Below are 17,796 nucleotides of genomic sequence, written 5' to 3'. Positions count from 1 at the left end.
GGAGCACTTACTCGTATCGTTTAGTGAGAAGATGTATTAAACAGCGATTTGGAATGAATTTGGGAAAATATATCAGTGGTATTATAATTGTACTCAATTCTCTTACATGTTACAACCAGTATACAGAGTGTCCACAAATGAACAGAGTTCGTTATAAATATGAACACGATTTCGAAAACATTTTAGACTATTCATACGGGATTTTTCAATTAAAATTATTCCCTTTTGTGAAAACTTCGTTAATAACAGAATGGACCTTTCCATAATGGAGGAGGCGCATGTAAACTTATAACAAAACAAAAATGGTTAGGCACCTCGTCCGTACTATATCACTTCCTTGGTTCTTGGTTTCACATCACAAAAACTTGTCAGTTAGTCGGCCTTCCAAGTCACATGAAATTATCGTCATGGAGGGCGTTTAAAACAAATAGAAAAACTGGTCATTTCTCATTTTAGATATTACAAACTACCCTTAGTTCTCATTGTAGAATCGATAGGTGAGAGCGTTGACTTGATCTTATTTGCATAATGGACCTGCTTCGCTTACATTAAAACAAGTTGTAAATCAGCATTATGCATGTTTAAAGCGCATTTTTGTTAGTACAGATTACAGATTAGTAGTGTATTAGCAAAGTTTAAAATTATCGATCTCACGAGTAATCTCAAAGTAGACTAGAGCCTCCAGATCTACACTATAGCAGAAAGCATTCAGTGAATATTTGAAGTTTCTAGCTATTGTAATTGCTGAGATCTCAGGCGGATAGCCAGAAAAACGTGGTCACTCGCAACCCACGAAAGCGCATTTTTCCCGCACAGGGAAATCGGGAAGGAAGTGACCAATTCAAATAAAATTTTGTCATTTTGGTCTCAGGGCTGTACTACACCGTATAAGAAAGAAACCACAACGAAAAAGCTTAAACTGGAGGACTAGTAGTGGTACAGACGGACAAAGTGCGGCCAATAGCGTTAATTTTCCTTTTAAAAAATGCGCTAAAAAGTGGAAACTATCATTTTAGTTTAATGGTAATTTCGTTTACTTAAAGTGCAATCTTGACGTTCTTTCAAGTTGCTTTTGTTACGTAGACAATCGCGGTGGTTTTATTCATTGAAGGGCTTAACTTGAGCGCACTTGATGAAAACCTAATGTCTGTTCGTCCGTCCGGATATAGCACCACAGCGATTATCTAAATACTAAATTATATGAATTAATCAAACATTTCAAAACAAGCTGTTTTAATACCCACCCCATCGATTTTTGAACATTTATAAAATCCTAAAACCATCTACAACAACATTTGCCCTAACCATTTTTTCAATTTCTATTTTCAAAATGGCCACCATTCGCAGGAACGCAAGCCCGGTACCGTTTTTTAATATCGGTAGAAACTCTCGTAAAGACGGCCTGCTTCTCTTTTATATCTTCTGCTGCGGCCCCGATGCTAGCCATCAGTTCTTCCCCTGTGTTCACCCGTGTCTAGTATACAGAGGTCTTCATCTGATTCCAGAAAAAGAAGTGGAGTTATGTCGGGACCCCAAGTTGGCCACGTAACATGTCATGACCTCTCTTACACTTCACTGGATATTCCATGTTTAACAATGTGGTTGCTTCTTATGTTGTGTGAGCCGGTGCTCCTTGTCCAAACGAAAGTCTCCGTCTAATGTTCAATGGCAAGTCCACAAGAAACTCAGCTAGCACAGTACCTAAGAAAATGATCTAAGAAAATAAAATAATTTTTCCCATTCAAGCGGTTTGGGAGAAGGTAAGTCCCAATTACATGCTCCTCTACGATTCCGGCCCACACAATTACAGCAAAACGTTGTTGATGTGCACGAATAAATTATGCGTGGGAATTCTCGTCAGCCACCAGGTGATTATTTTTAGAATTAAATACGCCGCGCCGTCGCTTGTGAAGAAAGCTTCGTCCGTAAAGAATCAAAACATCGAAAAAGTCAAGGACAAAAGTCGACAGCTCCCAAACCTTGTACTTTTTATCTGGAGTACCTACGGGTAAAGGCACTACTCCTTCAGAACTTGCCAAACAGTCACATAATTTACATTTAATCTGTTCGCTATTACCCTTGTGCTCGTGGATGAGTCATCTTCAACAATATCAAGTACAGCTTCTTCAAATGCAGGGGTTCGACGTAATCTGTTGGCGATCCCACCAATTGTTGCGTAAAAACGGCCAGTCTCTGGTAAACGTTTACAATTTTTTCTGAAAAACCGGCTAGTTGGTTGTTGACGATTTGGGTATCTTCTGCGGTAGATTCTTCGTGCTTCCTGTGAATTACGTCTTGCCTCTCCAAAAATTTTGATAATTAATTTTTACGAAAAGATTATGCAGAATACGCACACAAATGAAAAAGTATTTATAATTTGTAACATACAAACTAAAAAGCATACAAGTATCTTGTCAAATCATTATCTTCTTTCGTTTCATTGTTCAATGGCAGGTACTTCGATATAGGTACCTAAATGTTTTGTTAGTAAATAATTATTTGTCTGTAATTCAAGCAAATGTCGGGATAGATTGAAAAAATGTTAATGTTGTAGCAGATAGTTTAGGGATGTTTTACTTTCAAAAATCGGTTATTTGAAAAAATAAAAAATAATTGCAAATACAAACATTTTCGAGAGCTAAAATATAGTTTTGAAAATTGTTGTTTTTTTTCAATGCCTAGTCCTTAAAATAAGGGAGTACTGACAATTTTTCGGAACACAAGACCGCCAATAACTTCCAACCGAGGCACCAAATCAAAAATTGGAACTAAGAAAAGTTGTTTGTTTTAATGAGTTCTAACTGCAGACTGCAGGTATAAGGACGTGGTATTAACACCCTATATAATAAGCATAAAAATATTTTTAGAAAATCGCTTCAACATTTTCGATTTTGCATTGTGCCGTTTGGGTTCCGCCCTCGTCTATCGCGGTTATTAAGAATTGGATAATTGCCGAATCGTGAAGACATGCGTAGCTCAGCTTGGCTAATTTGTTAGCTGTTATTGTGGGTAGGTACGCTTGACTTTTTGGGTTAAATGGGAAGGGTATCCACTAATACACCGCCGAATAAGAGATACAAGTAAAAGAAGACAACTGCCGACACTGCCTCGCCTCTAATCGCGCAATCAACCAACCGCAATGTATTCTTTCGCGAAGGATCAACGAGGTCTTTGAAATTAGCGTTCAACGTACTACTCCAAGCTCTTTCTAGCATCAAGGAAGCGCCATAACGTAAGTTGAACGCTAACTTGCAATGTATATAAAAGGCCTCGTGGGTCGTTCGCGAAAAAATCCATTAATTCTGTTTACCTATGGTGTGTGCAACCTGGGGCACACGTTATACTAGCTTCACCGGGATAGGCGATACAACGTTCATCGGGTCTTCTATTATCTATATTCTATATAAATAAAAATGAATGTCTGTCTGTCTTCTGCCTATTTATATCGTTCATCCGATTGTGATGAAACATTTGGAAATAGTTGTAGGTACGTATGCCCCCGAAAGTTTTTGAGTTAGTAAAACACTTTTCGAAACTCCCACGGGAACGGGAAAAAACGGAAATTTAAATTTTTTGGTCGAAGGCTGTACGATAATTAATAATATGATCAACTGAAAAGCAAGATTATGAAGGAAAACAAAAGTCCAAATCAATAACCAACGACCTGAGATGTTTCTTTGAGGAACAGTACCATACAAGACAATAATACAATATTAATTGTTCTGTGTTTATCACGGTTAATTTTCCAGATCTGGCGAAATCTACGAAGATGAAACCTGAAAATAGTAATTGGGTCGATTGCTTGTCTGGTTTAGAACATAGAAATTTGCTCATCAAAGTTACCTCCACACTTAGACGGGTAGTCCACAATTTTATATGGCAATAAACTGATTTTTGATACTTACAATAGCCTCATTAACCAGACATACTTTTGTAGGTATGAGAATATCGTGACAAAGTCGTTCCTTTAAATCTTAGAAATGTGCATGTGGTAGAATCACTTTTTGAGGTATATCAAAAAACTACGTGCTCTTTTCGAACTAGACAATCAATTCTTCAATTAATTTTAACCAAATTAGAGGTTTCTAATATCATACCACATTTTGCTTAGCCTTCACTTTATTTTTTTTATGAATGACTTACTCTTGTAAATTTAATAGCGCTAATTAAATTAATGGCGTTTATGTAAATTAAAGTTCAATGTCATTTTGTTAATTATGGTACATACCTTCAAATTATAGTCTGCAAACGTACATAATAATTCAGATTTATTGTTAGCAAACTTTTGAACTCTATGAATTTCTGAATCAAGATAAAATACTAAACATAGACGTGCAATAAAAAGCTAATTTTAAGTATTCGTCTTGATAAAAGGATGCTGATAAGCTCAAATGAGGTTCCTACCTCGACAGTGACAACCTAAAGGTGCCAAAGCACTAACTAATTATTGAAGTGGTATTTTAAGCATGTAGATACTGGAAGGAATAGACACTCAAGTCCAAGATGATAGTTATAGAAAATGTTTTGCTCTGAATCAAGACACTTGAGCAAAAATACCAACGAGTGGCTTTAAGGATGGAATATTGCGAGAATTTTTTTCTTCGATTATTTACAAAGAGTTATAAATGAGAAAGTATATGGCAACCATAATTGCCACCCAATTAAATTCGTCCATGATTACGAAAAAAAGTATAATTATGTAGCACCACTCTAAAATATCTAGCCAACTCGCAGAGTAACTTAGGTATGTAGTTGTCAATCCTTAAGGTCCATTTAGAACAGTGGAAAAATCACAGTCTATAGTACACTGCCTAATGGTCTGTGTATGAAACGGTTTTAGTATTCATATCAGCCGAAGCGCATTCCTAAATTTTCCCTTGCTGGGAGATTGGTTATTACAGGCATATAGTTACCTAACGCGATTACATTTTTTCTACACGTGAAATTACTAACATTAAACAATTCCTAATTATTTTATCGCTTATAGTGGTAAAATGTGACCTAACAGATAAACGATTATTAATTTATTATAACTTATCACGATTCAATGTGAGGCTAGTCGGAGCACATAAATCTAAAATTGTCTTCCTGGCTGTAATTTATTGCAGCTCACGGTAAATTTAGGTAAATTTAAAGCGTCATACGATTAGGTATGATACTACGTGTGAATTTATACACACGATACGATAACCGTTTACACGAATTAAAAGCATCCCGCTACACACAGACTGGGATGAATTTTTAAGAAACACGGAAATTGTTGTCTGATGTTGGTATCTAAATTTAACACTGGCAACGCATGTTAACTATATTTAAGCGTTATAAATCTAAAGAATGTTTTTATAAGAGGGCTTAATTCTAATATTAATTTGTACTCATATTCTTACATTACTTAGATGTAGAACATCACTCACCTGCAACAAAAAAATAAAATTAGTACGTTAGTGACATGAGTATTATAGCTATTAATAAAAATAAATAAATAAAACATTTCCCATGTGTACTACGTTTTGCACTTATTATTACGATATTATGTTATTAGCTATGAAGCTATGTATTAATGCTGTGGGTGGTCTTTACATGAACACCGTAATTAGTAGTTAAACCAAGTCGGGTATGATCTGATGCAAATATCACGCAAAGGCGGCAAAATTTTTCGTTTTATACCAACTATTTTTATAATGTTCGAAAAATTTCGTAATGACCAAGAGCGCGTCCTAAATTAAATCATTTTCAAATTCTCGTCTACAATTATTATAGTACCTAAATGAAACATAACAACGACACCCAATTATGTATCCTTACTGAAAGCGAGAGACCGATGGCTAATAAGCGTTGTTTGATTTCCTTGTGTACGATCCAAATGTTGAAAGTTTGTAAAACCAACGCCTATTAGTACAGAGCAGACATAATTCGAATAATTGCGGTTTTAAGCCAAGTAGCTTATAAGTTCCTTTGAAAGTCTAATTTTTGAACATCAGGAAGCATGCTTTGACTTCATTTGGCAGATTTGGCTTGGTATACAAACTTTTCAGCATTACCAACAAAAATCACATCTTAGTCTTATCATGTTCGAGGATGTAACATATTAGCAATCGGAGCCCATCAAGCAGAGCATTCGGGTGAATGTAGGAGCAATTTGAGATAACCACCAAAGTTGGAAAATATGTGTCAAATCCATCACTAGTCTGGCAATCTGCCAAAGAAAATTTGGGAACTATTTTGTTATGTCGAGTGAAGTCAAAACGGGACGTGGTCACAAAAATAAGTTAAATTCACTTATTGGTCATCCACACAAACAGTCAAAGCCAAAGGTTACCGGTTGATGGCTGGAAGCCTTTGCTTTGATTTGACTGGACTTAGCTGTCAGAAATGTCTACGAGGAAAGTTCCATTCTCGGTTCCATTTAATGGATCTTTTTTTCAAAACTTGTAGTTTAGTACATATAGGATCCCGCAACTATGAATATAATTCGACATCGACAGTTGAACTGTTAGCACATTTCCACAAAAGCATATTTCGTATATTGTTAATTGTATGTTGCTAACCATCCAACTTAAACAAAAACGAGACAGCACCACATTGTAGTTTGTGTTATAAAAAAATAGCACATTTTATTTATCTGTTGCTAGTTCATACTACTCTACTGTTCAAGAAAGCATTTTGGGTCATAATTTCACAATTAATCTGATGCTAGTTTACATTTACGAGCAAAATATTCCTTAAAAACTGTTCACATATTATATTCCCAATTTGAGATATTAAAATTGGAATAAATTTGATTCACATACACCTCGTTACGAATTTCTTATGCCCACCGCCTCCCTTAAAACTTAAGATGTGTTTTTGTAAATCTGCTAAAGATACAAAACAAGTTTGGTGGTACAAATTAGAAACAAACAAATGACAAATTATGAAACGCGTTTGGTTATACATTCTTGTTTTATCAATGCCATGTTTAATGTAGTACTGTATTAAATTTCTGAGGTACCAGAAACTGTTAGTGGTACAAATTAGCACCAAATGAGATTATTGTGTTGTTACAAACGAACAGAACCAGACTATATAGTTTCTTACAAAGTTTATTCAAACTTTTTATGTTTTTAAATGAGTTTTATAATTATGCTTATTATCTTGAATGAAAAATAACTCTTACACACAAAAATACTTGTGCCTTGAGTAAACATTTATTGACGTAGATACTTTAATGTTTATTTTAAATATTTCGCAACGGTATTAAGTATTGGTATAATTGGTTAATCGGAAAATTGTGTATGTGCTGTGTCTTGATGTACAGGTTTTCTATGTTTTTTCAGTTACTATCTATTTTGATCCCGCAGGAAACGTTTTTAGTTGCAAATACACATTTTTTTACCTTGAAAGGGGCTCTATCACAATAGAGAAAAGATGCACAATTAAAGTGTTATTATCATGCTTTACCGAAAACCAGAGAATTTCCATTTCTTCCGAAGATATGCCAGAAAAACCAAAATTTTCCGATTTCGTTTTTTTTGCTTAAGTTATTTGAACAAATACAAAAAAATGTTCCAAAACCCACTCGTGGGTATTGCCGCGTAACACAAAGTATTGAAACGACGCATCGTCACCAAAAGCACACAAAATGTCGAATCTGCATATTGAAGCACGTCCACGTCCAGAGAAAGAAAGGAGTTAAATAAGTAAAATAAGGTTTCAAAGAAATATTACCATACATAAGAAAGTTGGGTATGAGCAGCCTGTGCAGTCACTGCGTATGCCCACATAATTTTTACTATGTGCGAAATGTTTGCCTTTACTAGTAGCATTTGTGGTTAAAATCTCAAAGAAATATCTCCATAAATAAGAAAGTTAGCATTGCGCAGTCACTGCGATTGCCCACATAATTTTTACTATGTGCGAAATGTTTACCTTTACTAGAAGCGCCTGTGGTTAAAATTTCAAAGAAATATCTCCATAAATAAGAATTTTGGCATTGCGCAGTATGCCCACACATCACTGCGCATGCCCACACATTATTTTTACTATGTGCGAAATGTTTGCCTTTACTAGAAGCGTCTGTGGTTAAAATTTCAAAGCAATATCTCCATAAATAAGAAAGTTGGCATTGCGCAGTCACTGCGCATGCCCACATAATTTTTACTATGCGCGAAATATTTATCTTTACTAGAAGCGTCTGTGGTTAAAATTTCAAAGAAATATCCCATAAATATGAAAGTTGGCATTGCGCAGTCTGCGCAAAATATGGAGTTAAATGAAACTGATCGAATTGGGCAAATATAGACCATAACAGCTATCAATTAGCGAAAACCCGAAGTCTCTAGGTGGCCCAGGGGCCGAGATCTCGATGGAACGGACGGACGGACGGACGGACGGAAACACGAGCACATAAGCTTTACCTCAACTTCGTTGTGTTACGCTAATTACCTCAACTTCGTTGTGTTACGCTAAAAAATTAAAAACAGACACCGTGGAGAAATTTCAATACAACGTTTCGTTTTATTATCTGGCCCGTAAAAAAATGCATGCAGTATTGAGTAGCATTTTTTATAACGAAAACAACGATGTACGTGGAACACAAATCGGCGTTGGTTTCAACAAGAAGATGCACCCGCGCACAACGCCCGAATCGTGCGAGTTTAGGTACATATCGAACAAATTTCCTGGAAAATAGAAAATTTCTCCAATAGGTTTTCTCGCACGGTTACTGTAGTTACCATTTCGTATTAATAAAATTAGAATTTTCATGGTGATTTTTCTAATAAAATGTTTACGTTTCTTTAAAAAAAATTGATTGGCGGTCCAGAGATGAAGACTATGTTTAAAAGGTGGACGACCGCCGATTTCGATTATCTAAAAAAATGCAAAGTAGTAATTGGTTTTGTCCATTATCAAATACACTATAATTCAATAGGTATATATAATTCAATTACTATTCATTATCAAGTATTGGAATGTTCAAGTAATTGCATGGTACTTATTGAAAGAATTACTTGTCTCCAGTATTGCGCTCAATACTATCTGAACATTTAACACTGCACAACCAACGAGTTACTATTTGTGGAAGATTTGGTCAAAAATTTTCTGATATGAGGCAAGGAGTCACTATGAAAACTGTGACCGGCTGACTAGGGTCTAGGAGACGTGGAATATCTAACGACTTCGATGTTACGTAACCTTAAACTTCTTAGAAATGAGTATATATGCATCTCTAACAAAAGAAAAACTATGTAACGGTTTTCAAATCACTTATTTTTCCACAGTGTGTTGTAGGTATACCATAGATTAATAAAAAGGGTTGTTGGAAGTGAACGTGTGAACTGAGTATACCAAAGATGGTAACAATTAGAAGTGTTTATGGTTTCGTAGGTATATGGGTACAAAGTTATGAGTTTCATTCAAACTGCGAAAAGACAACGGTGTCGCATCAAGTGACGATTGTACCATATTCAACCGTGATCGGTAGGTTAAGGAAAAGTCGTAGATACTGTTGATACGGTACTTACTTAATAGTGTTCAATCGTTTTGTTAATTCCAATCTAAAATTCGCGCACATGTTTTGATATGTAATGGCGCTTATAGCCTAGTTTTCATAAATCCGAATTTCGCGTGTTTGGTACGAAATGCGGATATTCGCCAAAAGTTGACATATTTTCAACTACAAAGCGAACTTTCGCGTGAAATAAATGATGATAAAAATTCCTATGAAAACTAGGCTTATTATTCAGAAGGGTGACGTTTGGGACACGAGCGAACTTGCGCGCGAGTGGAACAAGTGATACGATAGAATAAGAGTTATTTATGTTTTACATCATACGACGGTACCTATATGGTTCACATTTCCAATGTCTCCGATGGTTGCATGGATTGCGAAATCTGTGAATTTTTTAAGCGGTAGGGGAGTCCTTTGTTGTCTGTGAACCCAGCAACTGGCAAACGCTTGGACCGATTCAGTTTAAGCTTTGTAGAGTTGACCTATATGCTACATGTAACAAGCCTATTGAAACCCATTTTCAATAGGCTTGTTAAATGTGGCATATAGGTCAACTGTGCAAAGTTTGATTCAAATCCTATGACCCGTAGGGGCCCCTTTTCTAGATCTGCTTTACACGCGGTTTATTTTAATTTAGATGAACTGTCTGAAAGACTCATACCACAGGCGTGACTCAGAAAACCCTTTTAATCTATTCTTGTACCATTCCTGTGCCAAACCCTACTCCATCGACTGAAAAAATTTAGAAGAGTTTTTTAGTCTTCGGCCAGAATTTTCAAAATTGAACGTTTTCAATGACCTCTATCTCTTCTCATTCTGTTAAGGTCAACGTAGGACAAATTACAAAATCTAAATCTAGAGAAAAGAATGTTAAGCAAGAGACAGACAGCTCCACACATGTCGAGTAACTCTGACTATAAAAGATAATTATAATCATTGATTGTCCAAAATATCAAAAAGAACTTGAACAGAACCTTTTTTTTAATTAGGTGTAAGGTACATTCTCATTTCGCCAAACAAATAGCCCTTAAATTTGGCCCAGACAGTAGGTAGACGTTTTACGCACTGGGGCCGATACCGGTGACTAAGTACACCACACAGGACAGCCGTGGAAAGTTCACACTTGAAGAAAACATTGGTCATGCATCATCCATTTTCTACACTCTCCTTTGGTAAGGCATTCGCGGTTTCGTTGTGTTGAATGCCTATAATAGCCTTTACCCAATACTTATCAAGGAATTTATGTCAGTAAAGAAACGAAATGGATACATTGAATTTCTTGAAATACATTAATATGTACAAGGAAATTGCCTTATGCAAGACTACCGCCCTTTAGTAGATGTACAGGGTGAAAATTTGGTCTGGGACACTGAATATATCTTCAAAAGAACAGTTTTTTAAAGAACCTTTTTATGGTATCAAAAACTACAAAATGATTTTTGATACAATAAATTCCTTTCACATAAAAGAGCGTTATTTTCAACGCAAATTAGTGAAATTATTAAATTAATTAATAATTTCACTAATTTGCGTTGAAAAAAACGACAAAATATTCGCCCTGTTATACGCAATTACGTAGGTATATAATTTCTTCCAGGATTCTGGGTTTTTTGAGTAGGAAATACGAAAGCACTGAGTTCTACTGGTGGATATGAAGAGAATGTAACCTCCAGCCAGATGTACCTGTCGAATACACAAATTCAGGTGTCAAAAAGAACAATGTGCAAGAGTCCATGTTTCCTGGCGGACTAGCACGAATCATGAGAATTTCATTACGCCCGGAAGCTAATTCTTTATTCAACGTACACTAAAAGTATAGACACGATACTTGTTAAGTTTTATAATTGTAGTCTGCGGGAAATTTACGGAACTTGAGAAAAGTAAAAGAATACGTTTTTCGCACTTTATAGAAACACAAACCATGGAACACGAGCAGAATTGGGGTAAAAGACCGCCGCGCCGACGTTTATAAATATTAATGCACTCTCACTATGAGATTTAAAGCGAGTTAATGACTTTTTCATGAGACTGCAATTGCAACATATACATACTACAAGGATCTGTCAAATATTTGAAAGCAGTAGTTGTCTCTCTTTGTAGTTTTACATCAGATAGCGGCCGTGTAGGTATCCAATTTTTGTTTAATTATTATGGGGAAATGCGAATAGATTTAATGATTACATAGACGCGACATCCCTCCCCTGTTTTATAAGACAGTGTTGCAATATTAAACATTTGGGCCAGCAAAATATTAATTAAATCTGTCGGGAGGAGTACCTAAACATGGTATACGCTTACTACATAAGCTTTTTACGTAAAAATCACCACCTTCCCTGCGGTGCGCTCACCTTGAATTTTGCCAAAGACTATTAATATGCGTCTAGGTCTAGGCGAGTGTTCAAGGTTTTTTTAGGTGAATATTTGCTATTTGTCTAATAATAATTTATTTATTGTATACGACTAGACGTTACCTACTGGGTGCCATTAATTTGAGGTACAAGGTTGTATAGATACAAAATTGCATTTCGATTATTATTTTTGGGGCTTTCAATAAATAAAAGGTAGTTCGTCAACTTGCGACTACTGCGTCATAATAAATAATAAAAAAGATGTTACAATTAAGATAATAGGATTATATCAACATGCATACCTAATTTGATGATGACGTAGTTTGCATGTTAAGTTACAGTTAACTATAGAATCAGGTGGGTCTCACAGTGAACTTTACCAGGGTAAGGCACATCTGTGATAAGGGGTAGGGGGAAATGTATTAACAGTAGGGATCTTGTAATACACGTGAACGAAGGTAGTTTTACGACACGCACGAATTATGTTTCCTTTCTGTTCAAATTACGGCATGGTTACTTACGACTGATATCTATAAATAGTCCATAAATCAATCTATTTCCCGTTAAACGATTTTATTATTAAACGCATTTTTGTTAGCGGTGTCCTTTCCGACGTAATAATAGTGATTTTCAAGGTACTTTGAATTGGTTAATCGTAGGTAACCCGTAAAGCCATGGCTGACTTGATATTGCTTCAGATATTTCTCCTCATGCAACTAACTTTTATTTACTCACATTTAATTCTAAAGTAGAAAATCAATTCAAATTAAGGAGTGAAAAAGTAATGAAATGTTAGTACCATTTTTCCTTGTAACATGTAAAAGCAGCACAAGTTGGAATGACAGATGCTGTATAAACGATTTCAGTGGCACATAACGAGTAGATAGATAAATTGATGGTAATAAAATTTAATTGCCAGCAGTTTAGACAATGTTAACCGACAAAGTGTTGAGAAAATGTATGGTGTTTACAAACGTAGTAAAGCTTTAATATTTGTAAGTATTATTCAACCGGGCATATTCATCTAAATGCGGTTTCAATCGATAAGCGAAATTGGTTGTTTGCCATTAGTGGCCCGCCTTTTTTAAAAGCACCCGCTTTCCTCATAGCTTGTGGTTATCTGAAAAGCACAAAATTTCTCAAGTATAGGTAGTTCTAAGTTGTAGTGCAGCTGAGTATTTCCATTACCATAAGAGCGAAAACGCGAATGTTTTTTTGTAATTCCTATTTAGTGTAGCTATTTCACGTTAACATTCCTCCATAAATATCGTAGTAAATTCCAAAATGTCGTGAAAAGTAGAAAATAAGAATTATTGTAAATAATATCAACGATAACATTATTTCAGTAATATGTGGTCTGATATTAATCAGCACTTAAGCTTCTGGAAGTCATTTATAATGTCGTGAGAACGGCAGCTCATTATACACTCCAAAACGTTATCCGCTCACAACTAAATATGGTGTTTTTGATGTTTATTATTTTTTTAGTGTTTCATAAAATTTTGTACCCATAAGCATACGAATTGGATTAGTAAGTTATGATTTGGATTCAAACGTGGCTCATTAAAATGTTTAACGGTATTAATCAATTGATCATAAATATACATAAGCTGAAATCTTGAATCCTTATCGCAGATCGAGAGCGTAATTTATCATCATTAAAATTACTACAGTTTAGTATACCAAAACACTATCCGTGGGCTAAATTTTCTAAATTGTAATTGAAATAATTTTTAAATCCTTTAAAAAATGTGAATACACCGCATTGTGGTCGTGCTGCTACTGGAACTGCTTCTTACATAAACTGTTCATTATTTTATAGGGAGGTAAGTCAGAAAATTGCCATTTCCTATCATATTTAGTTCTATTTTGAATGCCTAGAGACATTACAAGTGTAATTCAAGATTTCACTGCTTACGTCATCTCAGTATGGAAATGCTAACATTTCGGGTGTTTTTTCGCCTCAGGAATCAGACAATCATGTTTTTCATACAAAGTATACAGTGTGGTCCAATTTCGATGAGATTATATGGGTAATTTGCTTATTAGCGGAGATAAACCAAAACGGTTTAGGTACTCGTGACCTCTTTTTTCATGCTTATTCCATTACCTCTGCCAGAAATAAGCTGGCGTCTTGTATTTTTTCTACTAGACATAAAAACTGAAAAATGGCCGATTCTTTCAATTTGCTGCAACCCCTATATTTTTGAAGCTAGAACAAAATGGCTTTAGCATTATTCAGACACTTTTTAACGAAGAAATCAATGCCGTCAGTCGAATTGCTGCAAAAGTTGTTCTACTTATTAGTCGCAGTATTGATTGCAATTTTGAATGAATGCACAAAAGGGTAAAATATTAAAATACCTTTGACATTTCCTGCGTAACGCCACACTAACGATGTGTTTAAGACTTGTTTGAAAGATGCTTGCTATTCATCCACGTCAACAACCTTCATATTATTTATAATAGGATTTTGCATTTGGATATTGCAAGTACTCTTTCTACTTTTGCAACAAGCCACTGAATGGACTTCTTCAACCGACACCCCATTTTTTGTTCAGCAGCCACCGCGTTTGTTTGCGTCAGTGATTAATAAGAGGCTAAATCTTCGTGAGTAGGTTGGGTTCGACGAGACGGTCAGTTTTTTCTCTGTAAAATTCTCGATAGAGGTAGCTATTAGCTAATGATTTGCGCAGGAGTTAAAAATCACTATCACTAAATTTGTAGGACTATATCACCATTTTATTATACAAACATTCACTAAGCCTCATAGGCATACAAAAAAGGCCACCCAACCAGCTGATTTTCTCTATGCAGCTCAGTAAATGTTTGTATAATAAAATGGTCATATAGTCCTGCAAATTTTGTGGTACGTTTTCTTCGCTTGGATGTTTTTAACATTTGCGCAGATCATTAGCTACCTCCGTCGAGAGTTTTCAGTGAAAAAACTGGCCGTCTCATCGAACTCAGCCCACTAACGAAGATTCATTCTGTTATTAATCACTGAAAAAACAAAGGCGGTGGCTGCTGGACTATTTGTTTGCAAAGATGGTGATTATTATAAGCAAACATCAAGTGATATTTCCATGGCAACCATGCAATTATGAATAATCAGCCTACTTAATTAGAAATGTATTTGAGTATAACGTCAATATGAGTTCATTTTACTTCCCTTATTTTCAAATTATATTGCAGGTATCGAGGCAGGTATAATAAAAAAAATATATAATAAGAAACGCGTGTATATTTGGTCTTTAAAACACTTGCGCGTGCTTTAAAGACTTGATTATACACTTGTTTCGTAATACCTATACTATTCTCTCTCAACAGCAAATATACATGTAGAAATGTTCGAAGGAATCAATGTTTCCAATAAGAAACAAGAGTGCGTTTGATGTTTGCATCTTTAACCGTTTTGAACAACAAAATTGGTATTAGGTATTCGTATGTACGTCTTAATTATACGCAGTATGCCAACATACAGCAATTTCGAGTTCTAATCTAATTTGCAAACCAATTCTTAACAAATTTAATGCTTGCTATTAGTTTTACAGAACTCGCCAAAAACAAAACTCGATCCATACTTTTGAAATTTGCAGGACTTTCAAGGCACACTTGTAAATGTAGTGGGTTGGGCTGGTAGAGCAGTCTTGGCTGAAACGCCGCCCACTCAAAAATAAAGGCAAAAATAAAATAAATAAAAATAAATTTTAAAATCCGCATTCGTTCCCGAAATATCGCACTGTCCCATTCTTCGCAGAACAACCTGTATACCTACTAAATTTCGTAGTTTTGAAAAAAACTTTATTTTTTAAATGAAAACTCCTTTTTTTGCTATTACACTGAGCAATAACTGTAGTTTGTAATTACATCTCTATATCTACAATGCACAATTATTTAGAAAGGGGGCAACACCAACATTTCTACAGTTAATGTAGCATTTTTAATTAATAGTTGGCGTTGATTTAACACAACCATCAAGGAATAAATGCTATTCTGTGATAAACAAAAAAGTATCACGTATAGCCATGGTAGAAAATCTAACAAGCCATAATTTATTTGTATCTTGGCTTTTGACCCACAATTATGTCTTGAAAGTTTTCTTAAATAAAAGTCAACTAATAAGTAAAAATGTGATCACCGCTCCATAAATTTCGTTTCGCTCCACTTTCTACTACAAAACTGTTCATTTTAGATATAAGGATGTGATTAGAAACCACCCTAAATTTTATATGTGGGATTCACTAGAGAACAGCAAAAAGGAGGCATTTGAGGAACTGCGAAATTTGACATGAATTCATGAACACCCTGTGTATATTTTTGAACAGTTGTTACATACAACCTCGCATATAACGTAGGGCCTATAGACCTTATTGAAGCAGATCATCAAAATAATGGCCTGCCTGGTTTGCTTTATTAAAGGCAATTTATTACATGAAGGACATATTTTCCAAAAATTACAAAAAAACTCAATTCGAAAATTAGTCAACATCTTACTTAAATGTAAAGTCAACAGATAAAAATTGGGCATACGATTTAAAGTAACAACGTTGAATCAATTTCTGGTATGAATTGAAAATATTTTGTTGAAATGGACTAAAATTTTCAGAAAATGAGACGCATTAGATCGCCATTGAACACCTTATATTTCAAACATCAACGTCATGTGTAATTTGTATAAGTAATTAGTAGGGTTGCTACTCAATAGCCGAGATTTGTACATTTTACTTTCTGGCTAGCTTTCTATCATACCCCCAGTATAAATTGTATGGAACTGAATTAGATGCGCTAAAGCTGGTTAAAGTATAAGTCTTGCCATTGGTTTTATAAAATTACGGACGTATTTTAGTTTATTTTCATTTTAAATTATTAAATCTGTAATTATTATTTCATTAATTATAAATATTTAATTTATACTCGACTCGATTTATGCTTATTAATTATGAATAATAGTACTTACCTATCTGAAATGTAACTATTTTAATGTCCGACTCCAGAATGTCACATACGTACGCACTCATATTTAAAGTATAATGTACAGCAACGATCGTCTTTATTACAATCCTGTATCCCTGAATTACGCAATACAAAATATATAATATGTTCGTAGATTATATTATTGGACCTAAATGCAGGTACTCATTTTTTCCTCTATATACCTAGGTACGTAAGATATTATATTAAACTTTACTTTTTGCAGCATGCTTCCTACAGTTTTGGTTAACTTAAATACGTAAAATCAATGCTAGTATCAAGGTTTGCTTGTTGTTGAGATACACCAAATCTGACAATTCTGAATTTAATTTAGAGATCAAAAATAACAAGCTTAGGTTATATACCGTTTCCATAGAAACAGCATTATTGTATGTTCTGAACGTCATTTTATATCGTGCTTCGCGTCCCATTTGAAACAAGAATGACAGATATCATTAGAATGCCGCCCCACTCTGACTGTTAAAGTGATCACTTGATCTACCGTCACTTAAAAGGTACTTAGGCTACTCATTCAAACCTATTAAAATGTAATTCAGGTACCATTTGCTATAAAATAAACTGTAGGAAACTCAATAATTGAGCATCTATATATACCGGAATGTCTTTTTTATTGAAATGCCCTCAAAAATACAAAATGTGTGTGGTTAAACAACTGCTTTCCCGCTTGTCTGTCTATCACTGTATCTGAATTTTACGAGGAATTTTACCATAAACGAAGCATTTTTGCAGCTAGTTTTTTCTCTATTTTTTACATTACCCTGTCTATTTAATTTTATAATATTAGCAGCCACTTAATTTAAGACATTTAAAATTGCAACTCTAAGGTAGGTATACCGTGTGGCACAGGGAGAATGCACCATAGGGAAACAGAATTAATGTATTTTTTCGCGAAGGATCCACGAGGACTTTGATATGTATTTGAACTTAGTGTTCAAGGCGAGGTTCAAGGTATACGTTATTGCG

At 34.9% G+C, this 17,796-nt stretch overlaps 1 protein-coding gene across 15 annotated transcripts in view; it reads right to left on the bottom strand.

The window, feature by feature from the left end:
- The window catches only part of LOC116166335 (homeotic protein antennapedia-like), a 269,786-nt gene that overhangs the window by 49,499 nt on the left and 202,491 nt on the right, over positions 1–17,796 (bottom strand). For 2 of the 15 annotated variants that reach the window (XM_031481279.1, XM_031481280.1), the window contains exon 2: positions 16,799–16,910. The exons of the other annotated variants lie outside the window; for them this stretch is intronic. The gene's annotated coding sequence lies outside the window, so the exon portion shown is untranslated. The remainder of the gene's footprint in view (positions 1–16,798; positions 16,911–17,796) is intronic. 15 annotated transcript variants of the gene reach the window in all.

This window comes from Photinus pyralis, unplaced genomic scaffold (genome assembly GCF_008802855.1).
Source record: "Photinus pyralis isolate 1611_PpyrPB1 unplaced genomic scaffold, Ppyr1.3 Ppyr1.4_LG3b, whole genome shotgun sequence".
Taxonomy (NCBI): Eukaryota; Metazoa; Arthropoda; class Insecta; order Coleoptera; family Lampyridae; genus Photinus; species Photinus pyralis.
Note: the sequence above shows the minus strand (reverse complement) of the source record. Positions and strands in the feature narration are given on the sequence as shown.